We start from the raw sequence: 19,621 nt of genomic DNA on the forward strand, positions 1-19,621 counted from the left end.
CAAATAAGACCTAAGCGGATCCTTTTGTCTAAGGCCCTGAGAAGGAAGAAACAAATTTCCCACCTCATTGTTCATAACCACTGAATAAGATACCGTTTCAATACAACGCATAATTTTTTGAACCCACAACTCTAAAAAAGCATGGCCCTAATGAAAGCCCATTCAACCTTGTCATACGCTTTACTTATGTCAAGATTTAGAGCAAAAGACCCCTCCTTCCTAACTCTTTTCCTCCTCATGGAATGTAAAATTTCATATGCAATGATGATATTATCAATAATTAGTCGCCCCAAGACAAATGCACTTCGCCCCTCATTTATACAATAGTGGAAGACTTTTTGGAATCTGTTCACTAACATTTTTGCAATAATTTTGTAGAGGATATTACATAGACTAATGGGTCGAAAGTAAGTCATGAGCTTAGGATAGCTAACCTTAGGGATCAACACAATCCATGTTTGATTTATGTCGGCAATATTATGACCACCATTAAGACTCGTTGTACAGTAGTCTGCTACCTCCTTTCCAACAATGTGCCAAAACTGTTGATAAAATAGGGCACCTAAACCATCCTCTCCAAAAGCCTTCAATGGATTCAAAGATTTTAGAGCCACACAACTTCCTCATAAGAAAAGTCCTGTTCAAGATTCTTGTAACGCCCCAATTTTCGGGAATCCTGTGAATGTTGGCATAGGTTTAATTATGTTAGTGGGCCTCTAGAAAGCCCAAACTTAAGATAGAACCCGACAATTTTAGTTAATTTTTGTTCCATAAGAAAAAGAGGGTGAAATTATGAAATAGGATCTATGTGAAAATGTTTGAAAATGCTATAGATTAAATTAAAGTGGCCAAATAAATAGGAGTGCAAAATAGGAGGATTTGCATGACAAACCTCCCATTTTACATGAAGTGGCCAGCCATCATGTTGTTGTAGACAAAATGTACATTTGATATCCATAATTTATGGTACAAATTGATACAAATTGATAATAGGTTAGGTAAATGTTCCATGATAATAAGTTAGGTAAATGTTCCATTATAATAGGTTAGGTAAATGTTCCATGATAATGGGTTAGGTAAATGTTTCATGATAAGAATTTCATGTCTTTTGTATTAAAGAATTAAATGGATGAAATATGAAGTTTTATTAAAAGAAAAAGGGGTGAAAAGAACAAAGTTTTGTCCATCTTTGTTGATCATAGTTGAAAGTTAGAGAAGAGAAAGGAGAGGAGAAAGCTCTTGAGTATTCGGTCATTAGGAGGAGGAAAATTGAAGGTAAGTTCTTAGTACCTTGTTTCTATTTTGAGGTTCATGAGTTCTTCTTGATTCTACCTTAACTCTGGAAGTATATTTTGATTTTTAGTTGTGTTGTGAGCATTTAGTCATGAATTAAAATGAAGGAAATGGTTGTTTCATGTTCTTTTGATGAAAAATGGAAGATAGGTGAAGTTGAGCCAAACAAATGAGCATGCATGTGCCTTAGATGTTAAAGGGAAAAATCAGCTAACATGTGCTTTAAAATGATGAAATAAAGATTATACTTAAGTAAAATCATAGATATGTGATGATTGATTGGTGATATACATGTTTAAATAACATGCATGCAAGATAGGTGTGTGAAAGAGTGATTTGGTAATAAATCTGCTTGGGACACCAGCAGTAATGTGATTTTGGAAAATCACCATAAATTGTGGAAGAAGAATTAGAAGCTGAATAAATTATGTAATTAAAGCTTATTGAGTCTAGTTTCAAATGGAATAAACGAGAACATAGTTTGAATTCGTACAATGAGAAATTTGATTCAGTAATGAAGAGTGGTCGATTAGTCAAACAGTGAAACATGCGAAACTTTGAGAAAAATCTGGTATTGATTGGCGAAACCAAAATTTTGAAAATTTTATGGATGGAAGATATATGAGTCTATTTTGAGGAAAATTAACGGCACTTGATTTGGAGTCTCGTAGATCCGATTATAAATGATTTAGTATTTGTTGCTCAAGAAGACGACTTGCGGTGAAATTATGATTATGTGGTAAACATTGACAAAATTTGTTAATGAGTTGCTTATTGATTTCTTATAAGCTTACTATGATCCGTAGGTGTGGTTGGTAGAATATTGTAAGGGGTTAATCGTAGTTTGTATTTGAATAGTTAGATTAACGTGTTAGTAATCCAATTGTAAGCGGTTCGTGTGTGGATCTCGTCAAGATATCGTTGCAAGCAGTGTGTAACTAACACCCTCTTTATTAGTCTAGATCGGCAAAAGTCGAAAAGTCGAAATGCCGAAAATCGGTATTTTGTAGATTTACGAGTGCGAATGCTCGTGAGGTAAATCGATTAATGTTTTTGGTAAGCTGCAATGTTTGGACTGTAAAGTGCATGATTTCTGTGCCCTCGATATTTTTGGGCTTAATGGGCCAAAATTGGAATGATGGGACAACGGGTTCAATTCGGTAAGAACCCTCGGTAGTAATTCTGTTAGTACGTGAAAGGTAGGAATATGCATGAAAACCCTAAAATAGATAAATTACTGAAATACCTTTAGAAGTGAAAATTTTACAGTTTTACCCCTGGGAGATAAATTACCGAAATACCTTTAGGGTTAAATTGACCTAAATGCATGTTTGACTGTTGTTATTTACTACATGCCATGTTATTATCTGATGCATGGGACTGAATATTGATGGAGGAAGTATTGAAAGTGACTTGTCCACGTACTGGAGGCTTTGCCTTAATTCGTTAATCGAGCGAAAAAGTCAAGCAATGTGGAGTGTTAAATTTGGGTGGGTTGAGCTATTCCCACATGGAGTGTATGGTTGGTACGGTGGAGTGTAGTGGTTGGTGGGTTGAGTAGTCTCCCAAATGGGCTTGCATATGTTTCTTGATGTTGCATGTATTTTGAAATGGGCCTATGGGCCTATGGGCCATCTTGTTATCTGAATAAGGGCTAAGGCCTAGTTTATTGTAATCTGAAAAGGGCTCGGCCCAGACCCATTATTACTGAATGGGCTTAGGCCCAATAGGCTTGAGTGACTTGGGCTTTGAATGGGTTTTCCTTACATCTTGAGTTTCCCAAACTCACCCCTTTTATTTTCATCCACGAGGAAATCCCCAACCATAGTGGGCTTGGAGTCGTGAGGGAATTGAGTGGCCACCCGCTCGAAAGTTTGATTTTCTTCCGTGAACTGGACATCCTTTTAATTACGTTTGAGGTTTTGGGCTTTTAAATGTAATAAGGCCGCTTATTTATTTTGATGGTTTTAATATGTATTACTAAGATAGGTAATACTTATTTTAACTGTTGAAATTGGATAGCTTTAGGTAGCGTTTTCAAAAACAACAGATTGATTTCAAAATAACACGACAACAAGCAAAGCTTCCAATGAAAGTATTTTTCAAAATTAATCACTTTTCCTAAAAATGACTTAATCGAATCGGTTTCCTAGAAATATCCATGACGCTAAGGTGTGGCAATGGCGGTATGCATGTCTAGGATTGGATTCGAAGGGAGCTTGGTACTCAAGCAGTCCGATGGATTCACCACCTTTTCCGGTTTCTTACCTGGTGCACAGCTTTCATTCACTTTAACCCTTAATGAATTAATATTTTGAACATCAAGTACGATTTTCTAGACTTAGAATGGAATTTTTTTTTTAAGTTTTTGATGTGGCACGTTAGATCCGGCCATAACTTCTGGGCCGGGTTTGGGGTGCTACATTTAGTGGTATCAAAGCCCAATTACAACAACTCGGCTGTGGAATGGGTTTACAAAAACAAAGATTTTTTAAAGCGAAAATTTTTAAAGAATGCGAAAACTTGATTTTCAAAATTTAGATCTTTAGAAGGTGGCATTAGAATCTCCTACTCAAGTCTGTAAGTATTCTAAATTTTTCGAATATTTTTCCGAATTATCTGTTCATCTTGAAACCCTACTAGGACACTCTAGATAGGATGATCTGAAACCATAGGAAAATCGATAAGAGATTGAAGCGTAGCTAGACTTCGATTCTGCGAAAACAAGCTCGAACTCTTGTCGATTCATAAAACATCGTAATAAACTTTGGAATATTAATTGATGCATAAAATTCGTAATCAAGATAATACGATATGAGTACAAGAGGTAGTGGATCGGGCCGAGGAAGTGCTCGGCGAGATCTTGGTCTTTGAGACATCTTGGTGGTGGATGCATCGGTACCACGGCAATAGAGGTAGAGTCTCATGATCATGGTGCGAGGATCACAAGCAATGCTTCGTGTTCGGAAAGGGTTACCAAGGGCAAATACGGCAATGGAATTCGAGGATCTATTTCGAATGACTTGGGACTAACAGACGGAGAACTTTAAGGCGTGTCGGTATAGCCCGAATGTGGCGGAATATTGGTTGGAGGCCACGAGCGGATTATGGACGACTTGGACTGCTCTGAGGAGATTGTGAGTGGGGTATCTGTACTAAGTTCCTTGGGTCACTCGGTTAGGGTAGACAAACTGTATAGAAATGTACCCTTAGAAACTCAAGGTAATATTATCCCTGGAGATCTGATGGAGTTACCATTTAGAGAGTTTGATCTCATTTTGGGAATGGACTGGCTTGTTAAGCATAAGGCGACTCCGGATTGTGCTACTAAATGAAAGGTGTTAAGGACCATAAAGGATGAGGAGGTTATGCTGATAGGTGAGCAAAGGGATTATTTGTCCAATGTGGTGTCGGCATTAAGAGCCGAAAAGTGGATTCGGAAAGGTTGTGAGGTCTATTTGGCATTTGTAAGTCAGTCAGAAGAGGAGGGACTGACAGTGGATAAGGTTAGGACCGTAAAAGAGTTCTAAGATGTTTTTCCGGAGGAGCTTCCAAGATTGCCTCGGAACCGAGAAGTTGAGTTTGGAATAGATTTGTTGCCTAGAACGGCGCTCGTGTCCATCGCACCGTATAGGATGGCACCGAAGGAGTTAGTGGAGTTAAAGGCTCAAATTCAAGAGTTGTTGGATAGGGACTTCATTAGGTCAAGCGTGTCTTCATGGGGAGCACCGATGCTATTCATGAAGAAGAATGATGGTACAATGCGGATGTGCATTGATTATCGCCAATTGAACAAACTGATAATTAAGAATAAGTATCCACTGCCAAGGATTGACGATCTATTCGACTAGCTTAGAGGAGCTTCTGTATTTTTTAAGATTGACCTCCGATCTGGATATCATCAGCTAAGGGTCAAGGAGGCGGATATCCATAAGACGGCATTCAGGACTCGGTATGGTCATTACGAGTTTTTGGTTATGCCATTTGGACTGACGAACGCTCCTACAACATTTATGGATCTAATGAATCGGGTGTTCCAACCATTCTTGGATTGATTCGTAGTCGTCTTTATTGACGATATCTGGTATATTCGGCGAAGCGAAACATGATGAGCATCTCCGTATAGTGCTACAAGTGTTAAGGAGAAGGAACTCTTTGTGAAGTTCACAAGTCCGAACTTTGGTTGAGGAGGTAACCTTCTTAGGATATGCGGTCTCTGCCAGAAGGATTAAGGTGGACCTCGAAAGATTGAAGCAATTTTAGAGTGGAAGCCACCTAGGGCGGTGTCGAAATCTGAAGTTTCCTAGGGTGGCGAGGATACTACTGAAGGTTTGTGGAAGGTTTTTCGTGATGGCGGCACCTTTGACAAAACTAATAAGAAAAGAGTCTTGTTTGTATAGGCGAGAAGCGGCAGGAAGCTTTTGAGAAGTTGAAGAAAGTTCGACTAAAGCACCTGTGTTGATTTAGCCGGAGTTTGGGAATGATTTTACTGTGTACAGTGACGCATCATACGTGGGTTTGGGCTGCGTGTTAATGCAAGAGGGTAAGGTGGTTGCATATGAATCACGATAACTTAAGCCTCATGAGGGAAACTATTTGACTCATGATTTAGAGTTAGCGCGATGATATTTGCACTTAAGATTTGGAGACATTACTTGTGCGGAGAAAGGTGTATTATATACACCGACCATAAGAGTCTTAAGTATTTGTTGACTCGAAGGAGTGAACCTTAGGCAAATGAGATGGATTGAGTTGCTTAAAGATTATGACTATTCGATCGAGTATCACCCAAGCAAGGCTAATGTGGTAGCCGATGCTCTAAGTCGTAGAGCTATATATCGATCCGAGAGCAATGTTTACTCGTCGAGTCGTATGATGATAGAAGTCATTGGTTGAGTTGCAAGTGAGGCCAACTTTGGGTGGATCGATTAAGGAAAAACAGTTGAACGATGAGTCTTTGGTCGTTCGTTTTCAACAAGTTAAGGAAGGAAACTTCGAGTTTGGGAGCCGAAGAGACGATGCAACAAACAATACCCTCATCTGTTTGGATTAGGTAAATTTCGAGGACGAAATTTTTTAAGGAGGTTAGAGTTGTAACGCCTAATTTTCGGAATCTCGTGAATGTTGGCATAGGTTTAATTATGTTAGTGGGCCTCTAGAAAGCCCAAACTTAAGATAGAACCGACAATTTTAGTTAATTTTTGTTTCATAAGAAAAAGGGGGTGAAATTATGAAATAGGACTTATGTGAAAATGTTTGAAAATGCTATAGATTAAATTGAAGTGGCCAAATAAATAGGAGTGCAAAATAGGAGGATTTGCATGACAAACCTCCCATTTACATGAAGTGGCGATCATCATGTTGTTGTAGACAAAATGTACATTTGATATCCATAATTTATGGTACAAATTGATACAAATTGATAATAGGTTAGGTAAATGTTTCATGATAATGGGTTAGGTAAATGTTCCATGATAATGGGTTAGGTAAATGTTTCATGATAATGGGTTAGGTAAATGTTTCATGATAATGGGTTAGGTAAATGTTTCATGATAAGAATTTCATGTCTTTTGTATTAAAGAATTAAATGGATGAAATATGAAGTTTTATTAAAAGAAAAAGGGGTGAAAAGAATAAAATTTTGTCCATCTTTGTTGATCATAGTTGAAAGTTAGAGAAGAGAAAGGAGAGGAGAAAGCTCTTGAGTATTCGGTCATTAGGAGGAGGAAAATTGAAGGTAAGTTCTTGGTACCTTGTTTCTATTTTGAGGTTCATGAGTTCTTCTTGATTCTACCTTAACTCTTGAAGTATATTTTGATTTTTAGTTGTGTTGTGAGCATTTAGTCATGAATTAAAATGAAGGAAATGGTTGTTGTTTCATGTTCTTTTGATGAAAAATGGAAGATAGGTGAAGTTGAGCCAAACAAATGAGCATGCATGTGCCTTAGATGTTAAAGGGAAAAATCAGCTAACATGTTGTGCTTTAAAATGATGAAATGAAGATTATACTTAAGTAAAATCATAGATATGTGATGATTGATTGGTGATATACATGTTTAAATAACATGCATACAAGATAGGTGTGTGAAAGAGTGATTTGGTAATAAATCGCTTGGGACAATGACGATAATGTAACTTTGGAAAATCACCATAAATTGTGGAAGAAGAATTAGAAGTGAATAAATTATGTAATTAAAGCTTATTGAGTCTAGTTTCAAATGGAATAAACGAGAACATATTTTGAATTACGTACAATGAGAAATTTGATTAAGTAATGAAGAGTGGTCGATTAGTCAAGCAGTGAAACATGCGAAACTTTGAGAAAAATCTGGTATTGATTGGCCAAACCAAAAATTCGAAAATTTTATGAATAGAAGATATATGAGTCTATTTTCAGGAAAAATTAACGACACTTGATTTGGAGTCTCGTAGATCCGATTATAAATGATTTAGTGATTGTTGCTCGGAAGACGACTTGCGGTGAAATTATGATTATGTGGTAAACATTGACAAAATTTGTTAATCGATTTGCTTATTGATTTCTTATAAACTTACTATGATCTGTAGGTGTGGTTGGCGAATATTGTAAGGGGTTAATCGTAGTTTGTATTTGAATAGTTAGATTAACGTGTTAATAATCCAATTGTAGGCGGTTCGTGTGTGGATCTCGTCAGCATATCGTTGCAAACAGATGTGTAACTAACACCCTCTTTCTTAGTCTAGATCGGCAAAAGTCGAAAAATTTGAAATCTTAGAAAATCGGTATTTTGTAGATTTATGAGTGTGCGAATGCTCGTGAGGTAAATCGATTAATGTTTTTGGTAAGTCGCAATGTTTGGACGCAAAGTGCATGATTTACGTGCCCTCGATATTTTTGGGCTTAATGGGCCAAAATTGGAATGATGGGACAACGGGCCCAATTCAGTAAGAACCCTCGGTAGTGATTACATTAGTACGTGAAAGGTAGGAATATGCATGAAAACCCTAAAATAGATAAATTCTTGAAATACCTTTAAAAGTGGAAATTTTACGTTTTACCCTAGGAGATAAATTACCGAAATACCCTTAGGGTTAAATTGACCTAAATGCATGTTTGATGTTGTTATTTCTTGCATGCCATGTTGTTATTATCGATGCATGGAATGGATATTGACGGAGGAAGTATTGAAAGTGGCTTGTCCACGTCTTGGAGGCTTTGCCTCAATTCTTTGATAAGCGAGCAGCAAATTTGCAAGCTGTGGAGTGTAAATTTGGGTGGGTTGAGCTATTCCCCACATGGAGTGTATGGTGATACGGGTGGGGTGTAGTGGTTGGTGGGTTGAGTAGTCTCCCAAATGGGCTTGCATATGTTCTTGATGTTGCATGTATTTTGAAATGGGCCTATGGGCCTATGGGCCATCTTGTTATCTGAATAAGGGGCTAAGGCCTAGTTTATTGTAATCTGAAAAGGGCTCGGCCCGATACCATATTACTGAATGGGCTTAGGCCCAATAGGCTGAGTGACTTGGGCTTTGAATGGGTTTTCCTTACATCTTGAGTTTTCCCAAACTCACCCTTTTATTTTCATCCACGTAGGAAATCCCCAACCATAGTGGGCTTGAGTCGTGAGGGAATTGAGTGGCCACCCGTTCGAAAGTTTGATTTTCTTCGGTGAACTGGACATCCTTTTAATTACGTTTGAGGTTTTGGGCTTTTAAATGTAATAAGGTCGCTTATTTATTTTGATGGTTTTAATATGTATTACTAAGATAGGTAATACTTATTTTAACTGTTGAAATTGGATAGCTTTAGGGCGCGTTTTCAAAAACAACAGTTGATTTCAAAATAACACGACAAGCAAAGCTTCCGCAATGAAAGTATTTTCCAAAATTAATCACTTTTCCTAAAAATGACTTAATCGAATCGGTTTCCTAGAAATATCCATAACGTTAAGGTGTGGCAATGGCGGTATGCATGTTTAGGATTGGATTCGAAGGGAGCTTGGTACTCAAGCAGTCCGATGGACTCACCACCTCTTTTCCGGTTTCCTACCTGGTGTACAGCTTCCATTCACTTTAACCCTTAATGAATTAATCTTTTGAACATCAAGTACGATTTTCTGGACTTAAAATGGAATTTCTTTTTTAAGTTTTTGATGTGGTACGTTAGATCCGGTCATAACTTCTGGGCCGGGTTTGAGGTGCTTCAATTCTCATTCATCGTTCTGGATATACACGGAGTAACCCCTTCCAAGATAGCTTCGAGATTTCTAATTCCATTCAATGTGAAAGGGAGTCAAACTAATCAGTGGCGATCGACAACATCTCCTCATTACTCTTGTACTTCAAACTATTAGAATCTGAAAGACTATCAACCTTATTTCGTCGACATCTTTTTGTAGCAAACTTATGGAAAAAAGGATGTGTTGCTGTCACCATTTTTTAGCCAGTTAGCTCATGCACGCTGCTTGAAACAATGGAAATGTGCAAGTGTACACAATTGCAGCAAGTAATAAAGTAGCAAGTAAATGTCAAGTTATTGTACCTATAGGGATTATGTAAAGAAATATTTATGAAATGCAATTAAAAACACTTTGGTGAAGGAAAATCGTTTGCTTTGAAAAAGGGTTGAATAAAACTAGGTTTTAACTAAGTAAATTAACTAAGAACAATTAAAAGGTAAAAAATTCCAATGTACGATTTTTGAAAAGTAAGTTTAATCAATATGACATAATTGTGTTAGATCAATTACATTTCTTAACTTAATATTACTAAAACAATATTCACGTTGTTACGAATAAATTCACGGTAACTTGGTAATTTATTAACTATAGCACATACATACTTGCTAAATTAACTAGTCTCTTGAACATATTACTATGCCAATTTAAACAATTAATCAATTTTAATAAGTAAAAGATTAAGTGAGGTAACAATGTATTTCCATATTGAAACAGTTTAATCACAATAATATTGTAAGTTATGCAAGACTAATGTACCATTTAATATAGTTGCTAATTTAACCCTCAACTACCTTAGAAGACTAAACATGCACTGATTGAGTATTGTGTTAATGAATTACAATTTCAATACGATTAATAATTAATTCATTAGTTACCTTACAATCATAGTGCAAGTATAACATAATCATGGTTTTACATAATCAAACAATTTATTAAGACCTATAACAACACAAACATAATTTTAATAACTTAAGTAGATGAAATGCAGTCAACCTAACACAAATTAAATTTAAGTCATTTTAATTAAATTAAGAATAACAACATAACAAATATTCATAGATATGTTCATAACAACAACAATAAAAGTTAAAGGATAGAAAACTAGAATCAAATCCACTGTTTCTCTGAAGCCTAACTAGTTTGCTCTGCTCTTCCTTCTTCGTTCATTCTGTTAAATTGAGGCTTCTACAAGCACTTGAATGTTACTATCCAAGGTGGTTGAAGGGTTATCTTCCAATAGGGAAATTGGCAAAGGAAATTAGAAGAGAAAATGGGAAACAAATGAGAGAAAGTAAGTGAAAGAGAGAGAGATGTGTGAAATGAGAGGTGTGTTTAATGAATAGGTGAATGGGGTATTTATAGGTGGGATTGGTTGTTAAAAATAGAAAAAAATCAGCCGCCATATACCCCCCATTGGCCAGCCACACATGTAGCAAAGTTTGAATGTTTCAAACTTTGCTAAATTTAGCTTGGGGCAAATCTTTAAAAGCACAGAAAGTGGAAGGGTTTGAATGCGATTTCAAGGAAACATAAAGGGCTAATTCGCAAGTTAATAAATTAGCTATTTTGAGCTGATTGGGTCAGCATGTTGGACGGTATTGGGCAGACCGATTGCTCGGTTGGATCAGTCTTTTATATTAGCACAACTGGGACTCCTTTTCAAATATAATTAATAATAATTATTTAACCCAAAATAAATTGGATAAAAATAAAAATTAATTATATTATGTATTAATATTCATAATTTGGACCATTTTAGGCTGAAAAATCAATTCGCTTCAATGCTTCAAAAAACGCTTCTCGATTTTGAGCTTCTAGCAGTTTTTGTTGAGTCAATTTTCACTCTTTGTGCAAATTTGTTGAAAATAAATGAAAATTTATGAAAATTTATTATAAAATTAATTCAAAATTAATATGTTAATAATTTGAGTACAATTTAATTATTTTATAATTATATTATATTTTTCAACAAGAATTATTATGAAACTGCATGAATTTGAGTTAAAAATGACATGAAAAAGTCTATATTTTTGTGTTTCATTGCTTGCAATAAAGTTCCTCTCGGTCCGTTTCTAAATTAAGAGGTAATTTGGTATTAATAATTTCACTCAATACCTTATTGGACGATAAGATTCAGTCAACCGAGTGAATTGCATCTTAAGATCTTTTTATTATTATTATAAAACTCTCCCATTTTTAATACGACAAAACCACAAATCAAGACGCACACCAATCGCTTTTAGTCTATTAGGAACATCACCCACATTCTCATTCCATAATTTTAGCACCTCCAGCTCATACGTATCCTTTAATAACCAAGAAGCTTCGAATCTAAAATGTCACTATTTCCTACGATTATTTCCTCAATCAGACTATAATAATAAGGGACTCTGATAAGAAAAAGCATGAGGAAGAAGATTCAATTTGTAGTTCTAAAATAAATCACCCTAAGCTTTATTAATAACCTAACAATCTAGCCATTCCCGAATGTTATTTGCGTGAGTCCGTCCTCTCTCCCATGTAAAGCATTGACCAATATGCCCCAAGTCTATAAGAGAGCAATCAGAAAAAAGTTTCTTGAAATCTACTCATTTGTATCTACCTTTGAGGTAACCCTCCTTTCTTTTCTGACAAATAAACTATTTCACTGAAATCCTCAATAACCAACCAAGGGATATGGGAACAATCATCCACAGAGTGCATTAAATTCCATGATGCCTTCTTCTGACTCTCCTCTGGTGCTCCATAAAACCCCGTACATCTCCAAGTTTTACCATATATATCTTCATCAACCATCATATTAATCTGCCTCATCGAAAAAGACCGTGATACCTTGCAATCATTACGCCAACCCAATGATAAACCCCCACTTCTACCATTCGAGTCAACGTTAATCCCATTCAGGAATCCACATTTACGTCTTACCTCCACCATCGTAGAACCCTGTAGTTTTGTCTCTATTAAGAAAACTACAAAGGGATTGATATTTGTCAGCATATGCTGGAGACGACGAACTATCTGAAACCTCTCCAAGCCAAAAATGTTCCAACTAAGCAGCTTCATTGTGTTCGGAGCAGGCCTTCCAATCTATTAGTGTTAGGTACCTGTAGCAGAGTACCTAGTACTTCATTCGAATCTTCATGAAAAGAAACTCTTGAAGGAGTTGACCAAACCCAGGGTCGTTTTAACCCATCACTGTGTTTTATTGGGCTATGTTCCTCTTCGTAGTGAACCATATCTACGTCATAATCGTTGCCACAGTCTTTAGACGCTTGACCTAAATTGACTACTTTTAATTGGCCTAAAACTAAAGGTGCATTGACCACCTTATTTATAAGAAGAGAATAATTGGAAATAAATCCTGAATAAGCCCTCTGATTAACTTGCCCCGATTAAGGAATCCCATAATATATCATTTCTGCAAATTTTATGGAGTTACCGGATTTGGAGCCATCACCCCTTTTGTCCTCCACCAACCATTTGCTCTTCCAAGCCGAATTTCTCCTTAACTAGGCCTGTAGAGAGATAGTCCATCGAAACATATATTTCTATCGCGGACTGTGGGCTCTAATTGGACAAAAACTTTCACCATGCCCTAACTTACGATGGGGAAATCAAAATAAAATGAGCTTTTCATATTCAAATCGCACAAAAATTGACTCACTATTCGGGATAGTGAGTTTTTTTTTCCTTATTCTTAATGGTTTTCTAACATCAAGTCTCACCCTTACCCGCATTATTCTTTTATAACCCAATTGAATTATTGCTACATCATACTCAACAAAAGTGCCGATAAAATTGCCCAATTGGCGAGCTAAAGTTTCAAACATGGATCCAAGCGGTAGTTCATAAATTTACGTCCAAAATTCCACCCAAAATAACGGAATAGAAAGAGGGTCGTCCCCCTCCTTAAGTGGATGTAATACTAGAATATGAGAGTTAAAGGTCCAAGGACCATTTCTTTTGACTCTGACCACATCAACTTCGAAATAAAAATGGAATAGAAATCGCTCGTGCCCTAGATCCGAGATGGAAACACGTCCTATAGGACACCAAACATTAGCCAACGTCAATTTCATCGCTTGAAAATTAACAACACTAAATGTAAGAAATGTTCCTAGATAACAGTTTGCATATGATGTTTCACGTTCAGACACATCAACCCCCAAGTGAATGGTCTCTTCTTTCTCATCTTCAAGAGAAAGATATGCTATTGAGTCTTTCATAAACACCAAATCCAAAAAACAAAACAAAGAGAAGATCGACAAATAGAACAGAAAAGAAGAATAGTGCTAGCAATAGCAAAAGGCATGTCAAAAGACATAGAGAAAGCGTGTCAAAAGAGAAAGAAAAATGTAATATGATTGTTTTAAATTTGAACCATACAATAAAGTTATTTCAAAATTCTATTTTATTATATATATATATATATGATATATATGATATGTTATGATATGATGTGTATGTATGCTATCATATATAAAATAAAGAATATAAAAAAAGTAAGGTTACCTATTTTTCCTTATTTCTAGCTCGATAGGTTGGATAAAAATAAATGTTATATTTATATTTTATTTAATTTTTTTATTTTATGAAATTCTATTTTTAGTTTGTAATTTTAATAATCAACTATTTTATATAATTATATAAGTAAAAGAATAATTATGAAATTAAGATAAATTTTAATATAATTTTTATATAGTGCAAATTTTAGGAAAGCTAAAATTAAAGAAAATATAAAGTTCTGATTTGAAAAATTCAATGCATATGTTTAGTAAAAATCAAATGAATTGAAAAAAAATATTGTATGAGATGAATGAGGATAGGAGAATTTTTCAAAAAACAATTTCCATAATATATATTCAAAATTAAATCAATACACAATCAAACTATTTTTTTCCTGTAATTAACCATCTAGAAAATGAGATGAATGAGGAGATGACCGGTAATAAAGTTGGATTGTAATTACACTAAAATCAATGCAAGAATTTACCAATTGATGTGAGGATTAATTGATTTGCCAAATGTCATCAAAAAAACAATGCCAACAAAGTCAATTTTCCTATTTTGTTTTTTTGTATATGTATATTTGCATACTCACCGTACACAAATTAATAGTGTTTATCAATGTTTTTAAAAGAAATAAAAATAATGTAAATTTAATGTTAACATAAAAATAAAATACTATTACATCATGTTTGGTTCACCATAATGAAATAAAGCTGTTATGGAATAAAGTCATAATCGATAATTCAATTGTTTGATTAAATGGAATGGAATAAAACTGTAATAGCATTCTTGTATACGTTTGAATCAAATAGAGCTGTAATAGCATAAGAAAAAAAGTTGAAATGACTAGAGTACCTTGAGTAGAAATTTTTAAATAGATTATTATTGTTATTGTTATTGTTATTAAATTTTAATAGGATTATTATTAAACATAATTTAATAAAATAAATAATTTAATCATATTTTTTAAAGATGTGTTAAAATATCATTAGTGAAATAAATAATTTAATTATCCTCTAAAAAACAAAAGATTAGAAGTAATAAATAGCTTGAGAATTATATTTTACATCCAAACATAATGTTCATACATTAAGAAAAAGTTACATGATGTCATTAATTTATATGTCATAATATATATTACTTAAAGAATAATTTAAAAAATGGAAAATACATGTTTTCTCTTGTCTCAAATATTTTTACTTAGAGACAGATGTTGAAATGTAGCAAAAGAAATGATGAAATTGTTATATTGTATATATATTTTTTGACATATTTTCATTAATTACAAATTATTTTTGTGCCGTTAGACATGTATAATAAAAGGATCTCATGTAAAAGTAAAACAAATAATATAGATTTAATGTAATGTATTTTATTTATATTTAAAGATTTAACACATTTAATAAGTTTCAAGCCCTTCACAGTTCATTCCACTTTGACTCGAAACCTATACAATGTAGCATAAAGATACTATAAATCACTAGCTGAGTTACTTTCAGGAGCCAACAAATCTTTGTGATGTTGTTTTTCAATCGAAAACACCAAAAAAAAAGAAGAATTACTCGAATTTCAACAAGTTCCTGTCAGTGAAAATAACATAAAAAGTAATTAAACATTGTAGGCAAAGACTTTAAAAGGAACCTTACATGTAAAGAAACCTTAAACAGAAACCAACAGATCCTCTTGGAAAATCCTCGCTTAACAAGTTAGAAAACTCGATATGTGAGACCCTATACTCATATTATTATTCACAACACATTTCCAAGTAGTCAGATAATCAATAAATGAAAAAGTTTACTAGGTAAATGTAACACCCTGAACCCGAGACCATCGCCGGTGTCGGACACGAGGGGTTGACAAGCCAAGTTCACATGTTTTGCCCACCAATTTGACATTTCCAGTCAGGCTGGAAAACTGCGTCACCGTCGCCTTAAAAATCATATCTCGAGTTTCAAAACTCGGAAACTGGTTTCGTAAATTTTCCCTGAATATAGACTCATATATCCATCCATGGATTTATTTCTAGAATTTTTGGTTGGGCCAATTGGTACAGTTTATTAGTTAAAGTCACCCATGTTACAGGGATAGACTGCTCTGACCTTCGCGCATTATAACTTGAATATCTCTCTGTACAGGGCTTTAATACTGGTGCCGTTTGTTTCTAATGAAACTAGACTCAAAATGGAATCTGTACATATAAGGCATGACTCCTAATTCTTTCTGGATAATTTATAGTAAATTTTTAAAGTTACGACAGGGGACCCAGAAACCGTTCTGGCCCTGTCTCACAATAGCTTTGATATCTCTTAACATGTAACTCCTATGACCATTTCGTTTCTTCCATATGGAAATAGACTCATCAAGGTTCATTTACATAGCTTATTCACTATTTAATACCATTCCTACAAATTTTGGTGATTTTTCACATTCACGTCACTACAGCTGGCAGCATCTGTTTTTAAGGTAGGTCTTACCTATTTTGTAGTCTCCATGAACCAACTAGTCTTGCCATACATAGGTTCATATATGATCATTTTAACCATACCAATCGCTGATCATGTGACCAACACTCCCATTTCCAATCCATAATCACATCATGACACCATATATATACATACAAACCACAAATAGTCTAAGTTCATGCTTCCTTTTACGAGCCATTTTCGCATGGCCGTATACATATACATCACCACATTTTTAAACCAACAAGGGGTAGTCCTATACATGCCATTTCAAAGTTCAAACAAAATTTATACCAAAATAGAGGCGTTGATAGTGTGGATGACTTCGACTTTAATGATCCCGAATCCGATTGCTATCGAGCAAATCTATAAGACAGAGAGCCAAAGCAACGGGGTAAGCATTTTTATGCTTAGTAAGTCTCAAGGAACAAAATCAGCTTTAATTAAAGCATTACATTCACATAACCAAATACATCATTTCACTAATACACATTCACATAATCATACTTACTTCACCATCCCAACTCTTAGGTTCATACACAAATAACGGCCGTTAAGACCGATAACTCGTTCCATCATAGGAGCGGATATGCATACGCTCTTACTCCTAGCGCAAAGCACACACCACACTTACCTTGTTATTGGGAAATTTCACAAGTGTATTAGCTGAAATTTTCCAGCAAGCTTATAATTTTCAAATCACATACCTTGAGCTTAACCGGATATAGCTACTCGTTCAAACGCCGGGACATAGCCGGATATGGTAACCCGCACCAAGGCCTACGGGACTTAACCCGGATATCACGATTGCACAAATGCCTTGGTCTTAGCCGGATAGAATGACTTCGCACGAATGCCTTGGTCTTAGCCGGATATCACCACTAGCACCATTGCCTTGGTCTTAACCCGGTTATAATTTCCAGCATAATTGTCTTGGGGCTTAGCCGGATATCATTCAATTTCTCATGCACACATACATCAATAATCATTGGACATACATATTTCATTCTCGTTACTAAGGCTCAAACACAATTATAATCACTAGCATAACCGCCTTGGGACTTAGCCGGTATTATTCGAATACTCATACACACATAAATCAATAATCAATACATCCATATTTCATTCCACATAATTCAATTAAGGTCACTTCTTGAGGACTTACCTCGGATGTTGTCACACGGCTTTTACGGCTATTCGATCACTTTTCCTTCCCTTGTCCAATTGTGGCCCTCTTAGCTCTTGAGCTAATTCAAACAAATTCAATTTATTAAAACCTCATTGTGCTAGCTTATGGCGAATATGACAAGGAGTTTAAATGGTCATATGGCCACTCTTTAGCTTGAATACACAATGGTCATGCACATTTTATACTACATCAAGCAATTCAATACAATTTATTCGAGCATCAAGGAAAAGCTAAGGCCTTCAATAGGCTACCCAAGGCGAATATCCATGTTCATGTTGAGGCCAATTATGCACTTAATACCTCACAAAAACAGCATGCATTTTACTAGTTAATGCTTTGCATATTGTAGCTCAAAACTTATAATATAGCATCAAGCACTCATATGTGTGCTAGGCAGAATGTGCTTGCAATTTCACAATCATTCTTCAACATCTTCTTCTTTAAACAACCATATTCATCACTTAGTTCATAACCAAAACATCATGTGCAAACATATATATACATATATGAGCATGGCGAATTTCAAGGTGTCCATAGCCATCCAAAACACAAATTTTAACTAACATGCAAGAAGCATGAACCATGCTCATGAATGCATCATGGCGAATATGACAATCATGCCCTTTTCAACTTCAATCATGATTAAACAAAAGAAACTCAAAATCTTACTCAAAAGTAGACAATCCATCATTGCATGCATCATCATCAAGCTTCACACTTAGCATGCAATGGCTTTATCACCATAACAACTTTGGCCAAATACCATTTCCATGGCATAACAAAGATTTGAGCCATGGCTAACATGCACATCAAGTTAGCAACCAAAACATGCATGAAACTCCTAACACAACCTCATACATACCTTAATCTTGATGCAAACTTAGCCAAATCTCCTTCTAGATCTCTTCCAAACCAAGCATGAAGCAAAATCCTCCTTCTTCCTTAGTTTTGGCTCAAAGAAAGGATGAACAAAATTTTCTTTCTTTCTCTACAACTCACGGCAATGGGGGCATACCACACTCACACACATTTTTTTTCATTCTTTTCTTACCCATACACCTTTGTTTATTATTTCTCCCTAATGCACCAACAAAACATGTTTCATGACATGTTTTGCCCATCCTCTCTTGCCATGGCCGGCCACTTCATGTTGGGGGCGAAATTTGACATGCAAATCCCTTATTTTTGCATGCATGAGCAACTAGTCATCACACATTTCCCCATCATACTTTCAAAGTTCACTACTAGGTCCTTTCTAGTGAAATTAGCATTTATAACACTAAATCGAAACATCAAAATGTCACACACAAATTAACACATATCATAGGCATCAAAATAAATTTTAAATTATTTTTGTGCCTCGGTTTTGTGGTCCCGAAACCACATCCCGACTAGGGTCAATTTTGGGTGTCACAACTCTCCCCACTTAAGAAATTTTCGTCCTCGAAAATCTTACCGTAAATAGGTTTGGATATCGCTCTTTCATAGAGTTCTCGGTCTCCCAAGTAGCTTCTTCTATCCCGTGCTTGAGCCATAACACTTTCACCAATGGAACCCGCTTGTTTCGCAACACTTTCACTTCTCGTGACGGGATACGAATCGGTTCTTCCTCATAACTCATATTAGCTTGAATTTCAATTTCGATGGACTAATCACGTGCGATGGATCGGATCTATAGCGTCGAAGCATCGAAGCGTGAAAGACATCGTGAACCTTTTGAGTTCGGGGCAAAATCAAACGATATGCCACCGAACCGACTCGCTCGGATATCTCATATGGCCCAATGAACCTCGGGCTCAGCTTGCCCTTACGGCCGAATCTGAGTATCTTTTTCCAAGGCAATACCTTGAGAAACACTTTATCACCCATCTGATACTCGATATCCTTACGCTTCAGATCCGCGTACGACTTCTGACGATCGGAGGCTATCTTCAGACTTTCGCGGAT

The 19,621-nt window shown here is 35.5% G+C and overlaps 1 long non-coding RNA gene across 2 annotated transcripts in view; it reads left to right on the top strand.

Moving 5' to 3' along the window:
- Positions 1 to 19,621, top strand: part of LOC108484475 (uncharacterized) — a 46,431-nt gene that overhangs the window by 2,788 nt on the left and 24,022 nt on the right. The window contains exon 3 of one of the 2 annotated variants that reach the window (XR_008284150.1): positions 1,203 to 1,221. The exons of the other annotated variant lie outside the window; for it this stretch is intronic. This is a non-coding gene — a long non-coding RNA (uncharacterized LOC108484475). Of the gene's footprint in view, positions 1 to 1,202; positions 1,222 to 19,621 lie in introns of those variants that run through there. 2 annotated transcript variants of the gene reach the window in all.

The sequence above is a fragment of the Gossypium arboreum genome, chromosome 6 (assembly GCF_025698485.1).
Source record: "Gossypium arboreum isolate Shixiya-1 chromosome 6, ASM2569848v2, whole genome shotgun sequence".
Taxonomy (NCBI): Eukaryota; Viridiplantae; Streptophyta; class Magnoliopsida; order Malvales; family Malvaceae; genus Gossypium; species Gossypium arboreum.